We start from the raw sequence: 17268 nt of genomic DNA on the forward strand, positions 1-17268 counted from the left end.
CGATAATCGTTAATAAGAAAGAAATCAAGTGCGTAGAGAAAATTTTTTTTAGACAATAATGCATAAAATTTCAGCGAGATACGCACTCTTTCCTCGATTTAACGATGCTATTCTAATAGCATCATTTAGCTAAACATCCAATGTCTGATATGATATATCACTTATTATATCCATGAATATGCAGTTCTTGAAATGCAATCAGATTCATTGTTTTACTGAAAAATAATAATCGATACATTATAATGGGAAATAATAATCACGGCGTATCGATCTTGAAGATGAATTGATGTGCGATAATCATTAGTAAGAAAGAAATCAAGTGCGTAGAGAAAATTTTTTTTAGACAATAATGCATAAAATTTCAGCGAGATACGCACTCTTTCCTCGATTTAACGATGCTATTCTAATAGCATCATTTAGCTAAACATCCAATATCTGATATATATCACTTATTATATCCATGAATATGCAGTTCTTGAAATGCAATCAGATTCATTGTTTTACTGAAAAAAAAAATCGATACATTATAATGGGAAATAATAATCACGGCGTATCGATCTTGAAGATGAATTGATGTGCGATAATCATTAGTAAGAAAGAAATCAAGTGCGTAGAGAAAATTTTTTTTAGACAATAATGCATAAAATTTCAGCGAGATACGCACTCTTTCCTCGATTTAACGATGCTATTCTAATAGCATCATTTAGCTAAACATCCAATGTCTGATATGATATATCACTTATTATATCCATGAATATGCAGTTCTTGAAATGCAATCAGATTCATTGTTTTACTGAAAAATAATAATCGATACATTATAATGGGAAATAATAATCACGGCGTATCGATCTTGAAGATGAATTGATGTGCGATAATCATTAATAAGAAAGAAATCAAGTGCGTAGAGAAAACTTTTTTTAGACAATAATGCATAAAATTTCAGCGAGATACGCACTCTTTCCTCGATTTAATGATGCTATTCTAATAGCATGATTTAGCTAAACATTCAATACCCGTGATATATTACACACTATATCCGTGAATAATTCTTGAAACACAATCAGGTTCATTGCTTTCGAAAAAAAAAAAACAATAATGGATACATTATGAAGGGAAATAATAATGGCGAGTCTTGAAAACGGAAATGACGTCATTGCAACGCTAAATATATATCAACCTTGAGGATGAGTTGACGCGCGCCCCGATAATCACCGGTGAGGAAGGAATGAAGTGCATAGAGAGTCATTAACTAGCCGCCGACTCGTTGTGGTTGTCCTCTTCAACCTGCTAGCTGTTTGTCCCCCCCAACATACGTCCATGTAATTCTCCGCCGAGGACCCTCCTCATCAACCGCGTACCACGTTACGTTCGCGTTTGCCGACAAACACCCGTGACTACTCATTATTTTGTTGATTTTGCCGGTCGCTTCCTCGGCAGCGTCGAGGAGGCGAGATTCCGTTCCGCGGGACCTAATTATCGTCAAACGACCGGCCAATCTACGGCCAGGCTTTTAGGTATCGGCTCGAGCTTGCTTGTTCTTGCGAATCAGCGACGCCCTAATCATCCCGCTCCCGGCGACCAATATCGATGGTTCATCGTTCATAAGCATATTGATGCATGCGCGGTATTCATCATTTTTTTTTTTGGCGCGCTTCATAAATTACCAGAATGATGTTTATTTCAGCTAATAGAGTTGTAGACATTTTTTCAAAAAAATTCGATTTACGAGAGCGAATGAATACTTATCATCCCGACTGTTTTATTGCTCCCAGAGAATGTGTATAAATTTGTACGAAGGTATAAAATTGAAAAGAGATGATCGCATCGTCGAACCGTTAAAACGTTTATTCGCCACGAGGGTATACTTTGGAATATCGCGCGACAAGCGTGACTTCCTGTCTCCTCTCCGGCCGTGTCCGATCGATACGTTTTGTCGACTTTTTGAATCGCCGTAGCCGGCTATTTAGATGTGGAGTAGAGAGGACGGGCAAGAAATAGAATTGTCAAGCCAGAAGCGCTTTGTACGTCCGGTTGGAGTGAATGGACCGTGCGGTCGTTAAAATCGACAGAGTGCCGATATGCGAGTGCGGCTACGTCCAATCGATCCGTCTTACAGGACTGCTCCTGAGAGAAGGCGGCAAAAAGTGGTTACCTCGCTTCATAGTAGTCGTGTTATCCCAGTGTAAACAAAAAGGGACGCATGTTACATGCGCTACATACGAGTACAGTCGAGCCGGCAACAATGCCGTGTGTGCGCTCGTTACGATCGACGTAAGAGAATCCCCCCTCCCCCCTCCCCCCTGCCTCCTCCCCCCCGATTTCCTTTTGCGCGAGAGCTCCTTCCCAGCTCCTTCGTCTTGGTTTTCATCATTTTCCACGCCTCTCGACCACGCTCGACAGCGTTATCCAGATGCTATTAGTCGTAATTAGAATAATAACAATGGTCAACAAAAAAAAATAATTTTAACTTTTTCCTCTTATAATTTTGCAGCTTTTGGGCTTACTTAAGTGTGCTGATTTCGAGTACGACAGTAGTTTTTTTTAATAGCTCTTGTTTTTTAATATTTTTAGACTACCCCCCCTTTAGACATCACGTGCAGGTTTTTTGAGTTTTACTCGACTCAAAATTATTATTTTTTTAACTTTCGATATGTCTTTGACTTGGAGACGTTGTTTACATAATCCAGATAGTTTCTGTTATATTTGTAACGAATACATTCTTCAAAAATATCGAAAACCTATTTCAGAATTTGTTAATTGTAATATCTTATAAATAAAAAAAATAGAGCTGATACAACTAAAGTAGTATTTTTTTCATAATCAGTGCCTTAGATATAACCTATAATACATGTTAAATGTCAGGAAAAAATTTGAGTGTTGACCAGTGTAATCGTTCTCTCTCTTTATGAAAAATGCTTGCAAGTTTTGTTACACGTATTTTTTTTCAAATTGTTTCGAGATTATTTTTATCATATAATACTTTTATTCAATTTTTATCAAATTTTTTGCAATATATGTATTATATTTTCTTTCGAAATCATTATAATTATTGATAATATTATTAAATGTACATCTTACGAGTGGGGTGAAAAATCAATGGAAAAGTTTCCGAGTCGTAAACCCTATGAAAAATTAGATAAACTTAATTAAAGTTATGATATCCTGTAGCATCAAGTCTCGTTACTTATATCTCAAGTCGCTCGCATCCTAGTAGTAAGATATTGGATGCTGACTGTAGAAAGGGAAGACTCTGAAACCCTTTAGCCTCCGTGCGGTAGTGGGAGAGTGGGCCGAGCCAATGATGGAATTGCTTATGGGGGACCTCACCGAGTACCTGTTGGTCAGGTGTATCCCACTCTTGCCGCACAGGCCTCTTCTCTCATTCCTTCTTTCGTATCGACGTTCTTCCTTTCTCTTTCGCGCGCGATCTATTTCTCATTTCGTTTCACTAAATCCCAACTACGAATGCACCGTAACTTTGTAAAGATTTTTCTCCGAGATCGTTATTGATCTTTCGACACTCTGCCGTTCCGGTGAAGTATTTTAAGCGCCGAAAAAAATGTCGATGAGTAGATCCGACGAAACACATGTCGTCTTTATCTTTGAACAACTTCATCGTTTTTGCTTGCGATGTCATAATTTTAATCTTGTCAAAGTTTATTCGTGCAACATTAACTCCCGTTGATGCTTTATTAGAGGATCGCTAAATGATATTAAACGGTTCTCATACGGCACAGAAATATTGCAGAAATATTTTTTTGCAAGATTGCAACATTGCAGAAAGGTTGCAAAATGTTGCTGCAACGTTGCTGCAATATTGCAGCAGCAACGGTAAAATATCCGCTTGTAGAAATATTGCAATGCAATATTGTAGCATTGTTACGGTGCAACGTATTTGTAATATTAAAACGCGTTTTGCTACAAATGGAGACACCGTTTTAAATTTAATAAATAAACTTTGAAAATATAAAAAAATGTTTAAGAAAGATAAGAAAAAATGCCTTCAAAAAAATATCTATTAATGTTTTATTAGATGTTTCTTAAATATGTATCTCAACAATATTACATACAATTATTTTACATACATTACATTTACATTATATTTACATTACATTACATTACATTTACATTACATTTACGACAACAGAATATTTTAATACGTGCAATAAATGAATTATTTCCTATTTACTCATTCAATTAAGAAAAATCTGTTTCATATTCTGAAACCCAATGAAGGATCCAGATTATTAAACAAATTATTTGTTTAATCTAGATCCCTCATGAGGATTCAGAATATTAAGTAAATCAAGTCAGTTTATCGCCAGAAATTAAACTGACACAAAACAAGAAATATAATTAATTCTTTGTAGACCTTATATTCATCTTAGATGAATTCGATATTCGAGTTAGTTAAATTGGGTGACGCCGCGTAGCAGCAAGTAAAGAAACACATGTTATACATTTTCGCTATGTTGAAACGTTGCTGCAACATTGTCAAAGTAATATTACAAAATAATGTCTCTGCATTATTGCTGCAACATTGCACTGCAGTGTGCAATATTGTAACATTGCAGCAACGTTGCAGCAAGCTTCTGTGCTGTATGAGTTATATTAGAAGATCATGAAGTGTCAAATATCGCCAAGTTTGCAGATCGGATAATTCACTAAAGTCGTAAAGAAGGAAAAAATGTCGGAACGGCGTGCTATGGTTTCCATAGATCACGCGTGCCCTCGGCTTGACTTAACGACAGAAGGCGAGGGTCCCTCGTACGCGGGAAACGTAACACGAGCGGCCAGAGAGGAGGCTGCGATTCGTGACTTCCCAGAAAGCCGATGGAGCCTCGCAGGCCCGTGTCCGAGCCCCCCGTGGTTCTAGCTCATTAACCGGCACCCACCCTTCATCCCCCTCGTACCTCATCATCCTCTTCTGCACGTCGTTGGCGTGACGGCTGGGCTCACCGACGGTACGCGTGTGCGTGCCCGTACGCGTTCATCAGGTAAGAAAGGAGCCGCCTGTGCCGACACGCGGGGCGCTAGGCGTTGGGTCAGTTAGTTATCGAGGACGAGAGACGGTTATATGCGGATAGAAAGAGACGGCGGGAGCGTTTCGTAGAGAACGCGCGGAACGAAACACGGCCAAGGAAGCGGGACGGTCGATATTCGGCTTAGGAGGGGGGGGGAGGGCGGCGGCGGGCCCCCTCGTCGCGTCCCCTTGACGCCCCGAGACCCAACGAGGCCCCGATCCTCTCGTCGCTCGAAACCGGTGTGCGTCCGCGCCGTCTGACGAGATAATTTGTTCCTCGTTTCCTGGGATTTCGTGAGTCGGAGACTCGATACAACGATGGAGGCAGAGCGCGGCGGCACGACGCGCGGCGGTGGCCTCCCCCTCCCCCCTTTCACCCCCCAAAAAGGTCCTCACGAAACGAGCCGTCGATGTACATGCGGCGGTCGCAACAGCGGCGCCTCTTTATTATTACAGGGCCTCGCCGACACTTGGGCGTGGGAAAACGACGGGAGCATTTCGACCACTGGATCTTGGACTCAAATCCGAGCAAAGTAACGTCTGCCGGACATGATGCCCGCACACGCGATATTAACCGATAAATCCTGTCGGTTCCGGAGTCGTAAGTACTTGTAACGGCAACATCTCTCTTTGGTTTTTATGGCGTAAGTTTGGGTATTAAAAGTTATCGAAGAAAAGTTGTTTCCATGAAAATAAAAAGCTCCGTTTAATTCGATTATCGGAGAAAAATTTTCGGCGCGAGACGAAGAGGGAGGAGAGGGACAATGCGAAAAGAGAGATAGAGAGAGGGAAAAGAAGGGAGAAACGGGGAAGATCAGAACTGAGGTGGCGCAAGGCAGGCAGGCAGGTTGGTCCATTCGCTACCCGGGGGCGCCCCAAGGTGGCCGATACTCGCACGCCGTGTCCAAGAGCGGGACGATGCGAGCGGGCCGTCGTTAGAGGAACGGAGAAGCGAGGAGAGCCGGAGTCTGGGAGAAACATGGTGGCCTCGCCCCACGCGAAGACCTCCCGAAGACGAAGCCCGAGAGAGCCGCGCTTACTCCTCTCGACAAGGCTGCCGACATCTTTGATAAAATTCTCGTCCGCGCTTCTACTCTGACATTTAGCCAGCACGGGAGCTGATCGATCGTCGATGCTATCTATGATAATTTTATTTTAAACCTTTCACTATTTTATAAAAATTACATACAGGGTGTTACTTAATTGCCACCCACTATTTATATAGCAATATTCCTCGTGGAAAACTAAGTCGAAAAGTCCTGAAGCATTTTTTTTCTATAATGAAAAAAATTTGAAATTATTTTTTTGAAATCATTCTTTTTGAAACCATTTTTTTCTTCTATAATGCGAAATACTTTATTTTGCATTAAAAATTATATTTCTTCCGTTAATAGCGTTTCCTTAAAGAAAATTTCGTCAAGGAAGCTAAAGGTGCTTATTGGCGCAACTTTACTCAATAATTATCGCTTTATTAAGCATCATAGAAAAAAATGGTTTCGATTCAGGACTTTTCGATTCAGTTTTCCACGAGGAATATTGCTATATAAATAGTGGGCGCCAATTAAGTAACACCCTGTATACATAATAATTATATTTATTTTTTTAGATTCACGAAGGATAATAAAAGAGATGGAAACTAAGATCAAGAATGTCTTTAATTACGACTTAAGATAGAAAATGTCAAATCGATACACGAAAAATTGCTGGATTCATCCTAGAATATGGATTATCCTCCTTAAAGACTGAAAAATGCACCTGTCTTTTATTTATGTATCCTTTCTACGGTCGCTTGTATCGGCATCTTTGTAAACCAGGTTCTGGCATCATCGAGGTCCTATTTACGTTTTTCTTTAGATCTCTAACCACAAACCTTATCCCGTCCTTATTTCACCTTTACCAAAGATGTCTTTTTTTTATATCAACTCACGCCTGAAGCGGCGCTCGCGACATAATTAATTTCAACATTTTTCGTGATTCTACACTGAAAAAAATCATTTGATTATACCAACAAGACGTATATGATTGAAGGCATTTTGATTAAATCAAACAAGAATTTCTAGTTATTATAAGACTCAATTTTTTACTAGAACGTTTAATAGATTTTACTATAAGGATTTGGTTAGTATTTTCTGGTTGGATCTATAAAATTTGTAGTTACATTAATTTCTTTGCTTGCCGCTAGGCGGAGAGCCATTCTTAACTTAACTCGTATTCAATATTTGCCATAAAATGTATATAAAAAACTAGTATTAACATTAAATCCAAAATATATTTTTTTCTCTTACGAACAATAGTGCCAGAAAGAGATCGCTAGCTCTCTGATTGTGTGTGTTTGAGCTGCATCCTCCTCTTGCATCACTGTTTATCAGTTTAATTTCTAACAAACTGAACTTAAAATAATTTATTCAATAATCTGGATTGAATTTATCCAATAATCGTGTTGGAATTTAGAATATTAAACAGACTTTTGAGATTAGATGGAAAAAAATTTAGACGACTTGGTGCTGGTGAGTTTAGTATTATTAACCAGAAAATTTGGTAAATTTAACAGGAAGAAATTAATCAGATTCATCTGGTAATTCCTACAAGAATTCTGGTTCGTCCATTGCCAACAGACATACTGGTTGAATCTACCAGAATTCTAATTAATGCAACCAGATTTTTCTTTCAGTGTAAGAATTGTCGGTCTTACGTGTAAATAAAGTGCGATAAAAATATATCAGCGCATCAACACGCAGATTCTCGTGATACTTAAAGATTCATGTAATAGAAAATAGATGAATATCCGATTATTATCGTCATCATTACGATTGTCATGCTCATTGAACTAGCATACACATGAAAATTAATCATACACATATTCTTTTAAATACATATACAAATAGGCAATTATTCACTTATCGGACTACCTTCTGTTTTCAACAATGCTCACATATGTTATCATGATCATCATTCTGAGTAATGTGGTCAAGGTTTTAGTCGGCTATTGTTTATTAAAAGACTTTTGAGATTAGATGAAAAAATTTTAGACGACTTGGTGCTGGCGAGTTTAGTATTATTAACGAGAAAATTTGGTAAATTTAACAGGAAGAAATTAATCAGATTCATCAGGTAATTCCTACAAGAATTCTGGTTCGTCCATTTTCCAACAAATATACTAATTGAATCTACCAGAATTCTAATTAATGCAAGATTTTTTTCTCAGTGTAAAATTATCATGAATTATGTTTTTTCGGGCAAAATTAATATACGTCGCTCGAAAGATATCTTTATCCGCCATTGGTCTCCCATCTGTTATTTGTCTTTAATATTTCCGTATAAATCCGAAAGCTTGAAAAACATTCAGCTCTCTTCCGTGCGGGAAAAAAAAACGACGGATTACAATTATCCACTTCTCGCAAACACTTGTCCTTGGATGATCAGCAGCGTCGTATAAATATCGGGTATTACGAGGTTGTCACGCGTCGAAATTCAAACCGACGCGTTCTGTGCCGCTGCAAGCTGCGCTCTTCGCAGGAAGGAAAGGAAAGGCGGTGGTTGAAGGGGGGATAGTGTGGAAGAGAGACCTTAATCTCGTGGTTGGACGGCGTAGGGCCCCTCGACCGGGCCCCCACCGCGTGCGTATGTCCTCTAATCATGGCTGGGAAGGCCGCCGCGGCTCGGGATAGAGACGTTCCACGGCCTAATTGCTATATATATGCCAAAAGGGGTTGGGGGGAGGGGCTCTGTCGGTCTCGGTCGGTTATGCCGGGACTCACGGTGTTATTAAACCCTCGGGGCCCCTCGCTCCACCTCCGTCACGGGGAAACGCTCGGTGGGGCCCGAATATCCGGCATGCTCGAAAAACCCAACGCGCCGTGAATCGAAGTAGCCGCGCGAGCGGAGAATTCGCTTTGAGTCAACGCCGAATAATTACTGCATCGTGATTTACAAAATCAAACGGTCGCGAATCGAGCTACTTCCGTATAATCAAGATCGGTTTGACTCTGCAATTTTCGACGCGTCCCTTAAGCTATTAAGACATTACGCTTTTAACGTCTTCAATTATGGAGTAATGGAATAAGAGGAGAATATTATAATTACACGTATGAATATGACTTAGGCATATCGCTCCTTTTTAGTCTCTAAAAATTGATTTCTTTATTTTATATTGATTAAAAGCACGCATAACTATCAGGTTCTTTACTGGCCGCGACGAATACTGGTCAAACAGTTCGAAAGCCATAACAATTTTTTTCAGTAAACTAAGATAACTAATGGCCCCTGATACATAACATCATCTTCCACCTTCTACTTCTCCGTCTTTTTCTCTCCTCTTTGTTGGCAGATACCGCGCGTGAGTTGAACAGGTTTTGAGTCGGTCTCTCGGCTCGTATCCGTAGAAGTGTCGCGCGTCGAGGAAAGTCGGTAATAAACTTATAATAGGTCTGCCAGCCAAATTTACAGCCCCATTTACGGCTCCTCTCTCTTCTCTCGTTCTCTTCGCTCGGCTCGCATTCCTGATTCTTGTTTTCCCTATGTTCCCTTTTTCCCTTTTTCGGAATGTATCCAGACACCGGCAGCCGAAAAAAAGAACAAGAGGCAATGACGAATGGAAAAATCGTGGCGAAAAATCGGCAGGGGGCATCGACCCACCTCATTTTCGCATTCTGCGCGCGGCATCACAGAAAAGCCGATGAATTACAGACTTACGACGTCACCAAAGGCTTTCCAGGACACTTTCGACTTTGCCGAAGCTCGTCGCAAAGAAAAGCAACGGCTGCGTCTTGGTAGTCCCTATCTGCTCGGCCGATCTGCACACGGTGGAGGCTTGAGATATGTTCGCGCGAAAGAAGCTCTCTCTACCTACCCGTGTCTCGTTCGTTGAGTCTCGATGAGAGAGAGAGAGAGAGAGTAACAGCGTTGGCAAAGAGCGTCCGAAACGGACAGGGACCGACCGAAAGCGGAGAAGTTACCACCGAGGTGTCGAGAGTTAGTAGCCTGCTCCCAAGTGAGATCCCGAGATAAGATCGCTTGCGAATTAGCGAGGAGTCAAAGTTTCGTCGGGCAAGTTTCGGAAGAAGTCTCGCGAGATTCACACTCCGTTTGACTGCGAAATTTGAAACGCCTTCGAACGATATCTCGTTCGTGGATGACAAATTTGCGAGAGAGGATAAGGAAGCGCGCATACTCATTATAGCGCGTCTGTACTCATTATTTTCTCTCTTAAAAACCGAACATCGCCGAGGGATTGTTTTATCGCGCGACAATTAGCCGCGGGAGAAGCTTGCGGAGATAAAACGCAGAATCCTCCTCGTTTCTCGACGAGACGGAGAACGCGAAGAGGGAGAATGCGCCGCTGGCACATCGACGGTAAAAGCGAGAGCAGCCATCGTAGTCAATTTCTTGTTGGCTTCATGGCGAATCAGAGAGGCCGCGAAGCGAGCCCGAGCCTGATCGGGCCGCCTCATTGTTTTTCCACGGTGAGGTTCCCCTGGCTGGACTTTATGAACGTCCAACGTGCCCCATGACGCTCAGGAGCGTAAGAAGCCGCCGTAGGGGACTTTTGCAAGTCACCCCGAGGGGCCCTTTGTTCCTTGTTTGCTCTATCTGCCGTTGCTTCTTGCGAAGGTTACAACGATGACTATGACGGGGACGAACGGCGACGACGATGGCGACGACGACGATGATCAGGATGAGAAAAACCAAAATTGATTCTTGCTTCTCGCCTTTGCCGCTACCTGCTGCCTTGGTTCCATCCACCGTCGTCGACACGATCATTATGTGCGCGAGGCGGACCGCTAATCCACCGGAAAGTTGGGCAACCTGGCACAGCCGATGAAGATGAATTATGATGTTGGGGGTCCACGCTTGATTCCTTATTGGCTCGGTACTCTCATCCCTCATTTCGCCGACTTCTCCACGCTCTCTCGTCCTTCCTTGTCCTGCTTGCAAACTCGATATCGTAATTATTATCCACATATTGAGGTAGCAAAAGAATTTTTACGCTATTTGACGTTGCGCTTTATCATCGACTTATTTCATTATCCGTAGCATACGATCAATCTTCGACGTATTCGCCATAAAACCGTAGATGCTTAAATTAATAAATACATTCTTCATACTTCTTAATCTTGTATTTAACAGAGTCGGAAAATTCGGTTTTCTCGAATACACAAAGACAGCCAAGCATATTGGGAAAGAGAATGTGAGGGAGGAAACATGCGATTTTTCATTTTCGAACAGGCTGGCGACGCCTGCGCTGGACCCTGCCGAGAACTGGTAATCATCTTGTTCTCGACGCTTGTGAATAACACAAAGGGAACTGGCGCTAATTACGTTCGCCGTCCGCTTATACACGATACAGCGTGCGGGGGTTGATCCTGAGGAGCAACGAGTGCTACGAAACCACTGTAACGAATGGACCGGGCCTGTAAGGTTTACGAGAGTCGGCGCGTTCCGGGGAAATTATCGCCGTTCGAAAATTCGAAGCGGTTTCGAACCTGTCGTAATGATTCGGGCGTGAAAATCAAGGAAAACGAATGGATCTTAACGGGGCTCTGTTACGCCCCTCGGGGCCCCGTGATTTCCCGGCTGATCAGCCCCGCTAGATACGCTTCGCTCTACACACGGGTCCTTGCTTGCGTGACACGTTCCACAAACCGAGAGAGAAGGAAGAAAAAGAGAGGGAAAATCGAGAGTAAAAACGGAAGGTAGCTTGGAAAAATTCAGCATACACAAAGGAGGGGCGCTAAACGATAGGTGACCGTAAAAAATCGGATTTCGTCGGTGTTTACTATGGTTTCATCGATACGACATCTCTGACTAAAGACACTTTTTGACGAATATCGTAAGAGGAAGATTAATTTTTCTATTTAAGGATGTTTTGTACCTATTTTCAAATTATTGAGAATTTAATGAAAATTGTACAGAATGTCCTTAAATATGTTTAGAATCTACAGTACAATTTTTAAATCGATTCACTAAAGCGTTCAAGTTATAAGGATTTTAATTTGCACTGAATTAACATGTGTTCTTATGAGAAACGTATAACCACGTCGATTTAAATGACAAAAACACATGGAAATAATATTCAGAATTTTTTAAAATTTGCAAAAGTTTAGATACAGAGGAATATTTGGTCAAATAATATTATACAAGTACTAACTGGTTAAAAAGATATCAAATATAATTTAATGAAATTAGCCAAATCTGTCACAAGGCGAAATTCTCTGCCAAAAATTAATCATTTCGATTAACAACATTCGGAACATATCAGTAAAAATGCAATAAATATTAAAAAATACATCTCTGCACTGTAGTTAGGATCAAATTGTAATATTCCACACAATTTTTCATACTCAAAATACACTAAAAGTGGATATTCGTCAATATTGATTTTCAGCTACTTTTTGCTGGGATTCTATATACGAAACATCCTTAATAATATTAATAATAAAAGTACTCTTTGTATTTATTGTTTACAAAATAAACATATAAATATAAATAAATTTATTTAAGAATGTTTTGTACCTATTTTCAAAATATTGAGAATTTAATGAAAATTGTACAGAACGTCCTTACATATGTTTAGAATCTTTAGTACAATTATTAAATCAATTCACTAAACCGTTCACAAGTTATAAAGATTTGAATTAACATGTGTTCTTATGGGAAACGTACAACCACGTCGATTCAAATGACAAAAACACATGGAAATAATATTCAGAATTTGTTTAAAATTTGCAAAAGTTTAGATGCAGAGGAAATATTTGATCAAATAATATTATACAAGTATTAACTGGTTATAAAGATATTAAATATAATTCAATGAAGTTAGTCATGTATCTGTCACAAGACGAAATTCTCTATCAAAAGTTAATAATTTCGATTAACAAAATTCGGAATATTTCAGTAAAAACGCAATAAATATTAAAAAATACATCTCTGCGTTGTAGTTAAGATTAAATTGTAATATTCCACACAATTTCTTAATCAAAATAAACTAAAAGTGGAGATTCGTCAATATTAATTTTCAGCTACTTTTTATTGGGATTGTACATACAATCTAAAATCACGCATGGTTTATGTTATTAAAATTATGCGATAATTAAGATTACACATTTCTAAACATAAATTCTTGCATCTTCGTATATTCTATTATCTTGTCAATCTCGCGATTAAGAAGAACCATTTTATGAACTTAAGTTACAAAGTAAACCTTAGAGGAAACAAGTTCTTTTATTATTAACGAGCAGTTTATTATAACCCTTAAGATTATGGGCTATAAATTTGTTTTCGACCAGTCGACAATTTATCGCGCGGCTGCGTTCTACCGATTTTTATCTGGATGAAATTTATGACGTTTGCGATCACACGATAGATTTGTCGTGTTTGGTCTCACGACTCGGAGACTCGGGTATTTCCTGTTTCGATCGGTCGAAGGTCCGTCTGTGGATTTCTCGGAAATCAGTGATGCCGCCAAAAGAATGTCCCCGATCGGTTAAGCGATCGTCGACCACAGCATCTCGCCATGAATTTAATTAGGTGTGTGACAAAGCTTCTCCTACATGTTCGCGCGAGTTTACAGCCGAAGCGTTAAAATATATCGACGCTAATTATTTGGATCCTTGAAATTGTTTTGCGACATTCCAAATATTACGATGTGAGAAGACCCCGCTTCGTTTGTGCCGTTGCTCATGTTATATAGAATGTGTCTTTTAAATTGTCGCTCATGCGTCTCTGAAATTCAATAATAATAATAATAAAAAGAATTTGTTCCTTTTTAGAGAAAACTTCTCTAAAGAATAATAAAATATATGATACAAAAAAAAGAATTTAAAATTTATGTTACACAAAAAAATAACAAAAATATATTACATAGCAAAAAAAGACAATTATATAAAGGAAGAAATTAAGGATGTTTTATATGTCCCTACATGTCTTTACATATGTTCATGAATGTCCTTACATATGTTTTAGAATCTTCAATACAATTTTTAAATCGTTTCACTAAAGCGTTCACAAGTTATAAGGATTTTAATTTGTACCGAATTAATATGTGTTCTTATGGGAAACGTATAACCACGTCAATTCAAATGACAAAAACACATGGAAATAATATTCAGAATTTGTTTAAAATTTGCAAAAGTTTAGATACACAGAGGAAATATTTGGTCAAATAATATTATACAAATGCTAACTGGTTAAAAAAAAAGATATTAAAATATAATAAAATTTATAATATAATATAATTATAATATAATTTAGATATTATAATTTAATGAAGTTAGCCATGTATCTGTCACAAGGCGAAATTCTCTGCCAAAAGTTAATCATTTCGATTAAGGATGTTTACAATTTGATCTGAGATACAGTGCAGAGATGTATTTTTTAATATTTATTGCGTTTTTACTGAAATATTCCGAATTTTGTTAATCAAAATGATTAACTTTTAGCAGAGAATTCCGCCTTGTGACAGATACATGGCTAACTTCATTGAATTATATTTAATATCTTTTTAACCAGTTAGTACTTGTATAATATTATTTGAAATATTTCCTCTGTATCTAAACTTTTGCAAATTTTAAACAAATTCTGAATATTATTTCCATGTGTTTTTGTCATTTGAATCGATGTGATTATACGTTTCCCATAAGAACACATGTTAATTCGATGTAAAATAAAATCCTTATAACTTGTGAACGCTTTAGTGAATCGATTTAAAAATTGTACTGAAGATTCTAAATATATGTAAGGACATTCTGTACACTTTTTATGAAATTCTCAATATTTTGAAAATAGATACAAAACATCCTCAATTATATTTTTAAAATTTATACTTAAAGACAAAATACTGTCTGCTTTTTAATTTTTTTTATCTTTTAATTGATATACAATAAAAATTATTTATTTTGCGCTACTAAATCTATTGCGTTCAACATGATATATTTCGGATAAAAAAATCAAACAAGATTGTCGAGCTCTCTGTAGGGAACCGATTAAATATAATATTCACGACGGAAGCGATGAATTGCGTGCCAGGGCGGATCTGTCGGCTTTGCTTGCTGGAAGAGAAGCTGTCATTTCGAGCCTGACTTGCGACGTCTCGCGGTAGAGGAAGGGCTAAATGTCGTACCAAAAAAGGTCGAAAGGCAGGTAAATCCCGGCAAATGACAGGATCCATCCGGCTAATGTCCCGGCTTTGTACCATTCATCGCGCGGACGTTCATCGTGAATATCCACAAATTGCACGCATTTTCTTTGGAAACCGCACACGCTGCGGCTCGACAAGTTTAAAGAAAATCGCACAACTGATTGATTTCATTCTCCTCAAAGGTCTCCACTTATACATAAATAGTAACGACATTTGATGGCATTATCGTCGTGGAAAAAAATAAATTTGTCCGCCAGGAAGAGAGTAACATATTAAATCGTGAGAAAAAATCCTGCTGTTGATTTAATCGCATTTAGACTGCATTCCTCTCGAAACGTTTCTTGAAGTTTTGAGAGAAAAGGGACGACTTTAGGTGGTTTTGTGGTTTCATCGCGTTAAACAATTACACGGCTCTCATTATCTCGAAAAATCTCTCGAAAAACACGCGCAACTTTCCTCGCAACGCATTAACACCGTTCATCCTACGGTCGAACAATTCAGTGCCGCTGGTCCTCGGATGCTCTCCGCGCCTCTTCACCGGATCGTAACAAGCCGCAGTTCTCTATATCCCGAAGCGGCGAAGTGGGACCTAATGAAGACATCTCGGTAACTCGGCAGAAAGAGGGAAGGCCTCTATCCCAAGGTTCCAAATCACCCACACAATGGCCGACTTCGCATCCTTTGTCGAGGCAGGGCCGCGACCAGGTCGGCTCTGCCTGTAACGGCAGAGAGCGCCTCAGCATTGTGCCGCTTCCTGAAAAGAAGGATGGAGAGCGAACCCGTCGTGATCTATAGATGAAAATCTCGTACCATCGAGCGTATCCTAAGAGAGAGAAAGAGAAAGAGAGAGAGAGAGAGAGAGAACATTGTTGTAGGAAAGGACCTCGGCGCTCACTTTCTCCTTCTCACCCTCGCCAAAACTATCCGTCTCGCATCAATGCCGATCGTCCGCGTAACCAATCTCGTGAAAAGGATTTCACAGGAAATTCGAACACGAAGGATGTTGTCGGTTTATGGCTATTCGGATTCTTCAACCCGCGGATGGACGATACGAATTCTCTCGTCTCTTTGCTAAAGAGCGCACAATACTTGCGAGTTACGCCCCTGTGAATATCCCGCGGATGCATCTTGTATGACTTTGTTCGTTATTTATTAGAGCGTGCAATTTCAAAAGGTGAATATGTCCTTTTCCTCTTTCTTCTTTTCTTTGAAATTAAATGAAAAATTTTGAAATTTTTTCGTTGTTTATTACTATTCAGTCAAATTTTAAGCCAAATCTTTTATTTATAATAGTATTTATATATATAAATAAATATAAACGTTACAAATAACGATAAAAATTTATATTTATATATAAATACTAATATTATATAAATAAAGTTATTTATACAGGTTATCCCATTTTAATGTCCCACCCCAAATAACTTTCTTATTTTTAATTTTAGAAAAAGATGTTTCAGACAAAAGTTGTATGGTTTTAAGGGGGACATAAGGTGGTGTCATTAGTTTGACCTTGAAGAATCACATAAAGGTTACGCGAAGGTCATTTTGAATTTCTTAAATGGAATACCCTATATATTTTTGCACATTCTTATAGCTTATCTCAAGAGCTTTCCAAACCACTATAAATAAACATTTTTTCATCAAGAACTTTTCGAGTTTTTAAGAAAAAATATGTAATTTGCAATTAACAATTACATATTTTTTCTTTGAAACAACTATGTGTTTTCTTTACACCAATTAATTTCTTTTATTATTTTGTACATAAAAGTATTAAGGTAAGGTAATCGAAAAATGAATATTTTACAAGATATTTTACAGTTTATGTAAAATTAAGAAATGATTTCAAGCCTCATAACTCGAAAAGTACTTGATGAAAAAATGTTTATTTATAGTGTTTTGGAAAGCTCTCGAGATAAGCTACAAGAATATGTAAAAATATATAGGGTGTTCCATTTAAGAAATTCAAAATGACCTTCACGTAACCTTCATGTGACTCCTCAAGGTCAAACTAATGATACTACCTTATGTCCCCTTTGAAACCATACAACTTTTGTCTGAAACATCTTTTTCTAAAATTAAAAATAAAAAAGTTATTTGGGGTGGGACA

The sequence above is a fragment of the Camponotus floridanus genome, unplaced genomic scaffold (assembly GCF_003227725.1).
Source record: "Camponotus floridanus strain SB8 unplaced genomic scaffold, Cflo_v7.5 scaffold146, whole genome shotgun sequence".
NCBI lineage: Eukaryota > Metazoa > Arthropoda > Insecta > Hymenoptera > Formicidae > Camponotus > Camponotus floridanus.